General features: G+C 35.1%; 1 pseudogene; it reads right to left on the bottom strand.

Annotated features, from left to right (window-relative positions):
- Positions 1-332: 332 nt before the first annotated feature.
- On the bottom strand, positions 333-1,293 carry LOC125111175 (olfactory receptor 5K3-like; annotated as a pseudogene).
- Between the last annotated feature and the right edge of the window lie 2,744 nt (positions 1,294-4,037).

Here is a 4,037-nt window from a genome sequence, read left to right on the forward strand (position 1 = left end):
AAGTTTTTACCGTGACTGAACCAGGAACATATTCAAAATAAGAACAGACCAATAGCCAATACTGAAATTGAAAATGTAATTTAAAAACTTCCAAAAACCAAAAGTCCTAGACCTGACGGCTACCCAGGCAAATTCTATCAAACATTCAGAGGAGAGATAACACCTATACTTCTGAGACTCTTCTAAAAATCAGCAGAAGGATAACTGCCAAGCTCCTTCTACAGGGCCACCATCACCCAGACGTTTTAGTAATTAATATTTTATATACAGTGGCCATTTTCCACTTTTGCAGTATTCCTTGATGTTGAAAGTAAAGTTTCATCAAACTAAAATCAATTATTCATAGGGGATGATATTTGTTTCATCTTTACAATTTTTTTCATAGCATTTATTACTTCCCTATTTCTTAGAGTGTAAATGAAAGGATTTAACAAGGGAATCACTAGAGTATAAAAAAATAGCAAGGGGTATATCTTTATCTCCTTTCTTAACTGAATTTGGTCGAATATATGTGAAGAGAAGAGAACTATAGACTATTGAAACCGAGAGAAAGTGGGATGCACAAGTAGATAAGGCTTTGCCTCTTCCCTTGTTGGATTTCATTGTGAAAATTGTGAAGAGGATGAAAAGGTAAGAGATTATTACTATGGTAATAGAGAGGATTGAAATTGACAAAGATAAATAACATCAACTCATTGATATAAGGGTCAACACAGGAGAGTCTGTATAATGGAAGAACATCACAAAAGAAGTGGTTGATTTGATGAGACCTACAGAAAGTTAGCCTAAACAGAAAACCTATATGAATTATAGGTTGCAGGTTTCCAGCTATGTAGACACCCATAGTCATCTGAATGCAGAGTTCCTTTGACATTAAGGTGTGGTACTGCAGTGGGTTGCAGATGGCCACATAGCGATCATAGGCCATGGCTGCCAGGAGGAAGCAGTCTGCAGTTTCAGCTAGGCAGAGGAAATACCATTGTGCCATGCATTCATAGAGGGAAATTACTCCTTCCTTAGAGAAGAAGTTCTGTAGCATCTTTGGGGTAATGGCACAGGAACAACAGGAATCCATCAGAGCGAGGTTGCCCAGAAAGATGTACATTGGTGTGTGAAGACGAGGCTCAGTAAATATCAGTGCCACCAGACCAAGGTTTCCCACCATGGTGATCAGACAGATGGTAAGGAACACGAGAAACAGAATGGTCCTCAGCTCTGGCAGAGGAAATACAACTCATCTTTAAATCCTGTGAGGATAAACTCAGTTGTCAGGGATTGATTATCCTCTGTCATCTCTGTTGAGACAGAAATGATGGAGATATAAGATTTAATTTAAAATGTGTATAATTTTTCCCTTTAAATTTTGCTTTTTACCACAAGGAGAAGAGCTTCTCCTTCAATTTTCTCCTCTCATCTTCTGTAATACAGGCACACAGATTCCGGGGAATGTTCATTCCTCTGATGTGTTAGATTTAATGATGGTACACCTGTAACTCAGTACTCACAAGGATGTTTTGATAATCAGAGGGAGGATGCTTACATTGGGAGAGTTTCGTCTTTATGTATTTATAATTTATGGAAGTATAATATATAAATCTAGGGAACTCATGTTTGTTTTATTCATCTCAAATAAGGTCTGTGTTAGTTTTTACAAGTAAAGATCCTTAAAGTAGATTTAAAATCACCTTTTCTGTACATATAAACTTTTTCATTGAGGAAAAAGTTTTCATACGCTCTCCCAGTGTTGTGAATGTTTTAAATGAGCAAAGATCAGATATTTTAAACCCCTTAGGATTTCCTGAATGTCATGAAGGATTAAAGAAAGGACATTCAGTTTTAAATAAATGTGACTAATTCACTTTGCTGTACCCCTGAAACCAATACAATGTTGTAAATCAACTATTTTCCAATAAAATTAAATTTAAAAGGAAGATAAACTCACATAGTTAAGGAATAAAATGTGCATTGTTTATCAATTCTTTCATCCTTCTTGCAAGGCCATACTCATTTTTATGAACACTGACCCTGTCTATGTCATTGTTCTTGTTGATTATTGCCCTTATACATGCATCCTTTATTCCTTTATGTAAACTAAGTTTACATAGAATGGTAAATTAATAAAGTTTTAACTAAATGATCCAGATGATTCTAACTTCCAATTTCTGTATTCTCAACCAAGTCTTATATACCCGATAGCTTACAATAGCTATTGTACAGTCTATGGTTTTTTTTTTCATACATGTACACACAATTTCCTTATGATGCTGGAGGCATTTTGAGGTTTAGTATGATTTATATTTCTTACAAGATCTGTACCATGCTCTGTGCAAAATTTGATTTTGATTCCAGTCTTACTATCACTACAGCAACTTGTTATACATAAACTGTTTTCAGTATTATGCTAGTGATACTCAGGGACTTGACTGGTTGTCCTAACAGTGAAACTTATTGACCTCTTCTGCAGTTTGAGTGTTTTAATTTTGAATGAGAGTCTACAAAGATGGGAGTTCCTGTCATGGCTCAGCTCTAACAAACCCAACTAGTATCCATGAGGATGCAGGTTAATCTCTGGCCTCACTCAGTGGGTTAAATGATCTGGCATTTCCATGAGCTGTGGTGAAGTTTGCAGACATGGCTTGGATCTGGTGTTGCTGTGGCTGTGGTGTAAGCTGGAGGCTACTTCTCTGATTCGACCCCTAACCTTGGAAGTTCCATATGCCATGGGTGTGGCCCATACAAAAGAAAAAAAGAAAGAAAGAAAGAAAGAAAGAAAGAAAGAAAGAAAGAAAGAAAGAAAGAAAGAAAGAAAAAGAAAGAAAGAAAGAAACAAAAGAAGGAAGGAAGAAAATTATTCATGGCACATCTTTTTTATTATTATTGTTTTTTTAAGTGGGAGTTTTGTGGTACAACGGAAATGTATCTGACTAGCATCCTTGAGTTCACAGGTTTGATCCCTGGACTTACTCATTGGGTTAAGAATCTGGTGTTGCCACTAGCTGTAGTGTGGGTCACAGATAAAGCTTGGATCTGACATTGCTGTTGGTGTGGCATAGGCTGGCATCTACAGCTCTGACTTGACCCCTAACCTGGAAACTTCCATATGCTGTGGGTGTTGCCATAAAAATACATAAAGAACTAAAAAATAAATAAATAAATAAATATATAAAATGTTAATTATAGGCCACTTAAATATTCATCCTAAATGAAAAAAGAATTTCTGCATAAGTGCCTGAATCAATTAATGGAGTTATTTTATCTTCTTACCTGTATGTTTGAGATTCCACCTTAATCAGAGAAGGTTAGTGAAATGAAGTGTCAGTCTCTTCCTAGTTTTTCCACAGCCTTCAGTTTTGAGAAGAGTTGGGAATGTAACTGAGTAGTTAAAACCTAACAACAATAACAACAAAAATACTTAATACTTCAGATAAATAAGTATTATTAACACATACTAAAAAATAAATTTGAATACTTTCATTACCTAGATTTCATTGAAAAAACCTTGTAATATCTCTTGTTTGGTTTACAGTTTTTGCACAGAATTTTGGAATATAAATAATTGGTCCCTAAAATATTTGGGATTAAAATAATGAGAATACGTGTGACTACAAATAAGTTAGATTCAATAATGATATTCCTTACATTGCTAATTTAAAATTTTCATTCAAATTCTGAGGGATCTTTCTGCATTGATATCAGTGTATTTCTGTTTGGAAATTCATAGCCAACAGATATAAAGATGCCCTCTGAGACAGTGACTTTAAATCAAATTATACACCACATTAACAAAAGTCAAAAATCACATGATCATCCCAATAGATGCAGAAAAATCATTTGACAATGTCCAAAATCCATTTATGATAAAAACTCTCACCATAATGGGTATAGAAGGAACATTCCATAACATAATCAAAGCCATTTATGACAAACCCACAGAAAACATAATACTCAATGGGGAAAAACTGAAAGCCTTCCCACTACAATCTGGAACAAGACAGGGATGCCCACTCTCACCACTGCTATTCAACATAGTACTGGAA

The sequence above is a fragment of the Phacochoerus africanus genome, chromosome 1 (genome assembly GCF_016906955.1).
Source record: "Phacochoerus africanus isolate WHEZ1 chromosome 1, ROS_Pafr_v1, whole genome shotgun sequence".
Taxonomy (NCBI): domain Eukaryota; kingdom Metazoa; phylum Chordata; class Mammalia; order Artiodactyla; family Suidae; genus Phacochoerus; species Phacochoerus africanus.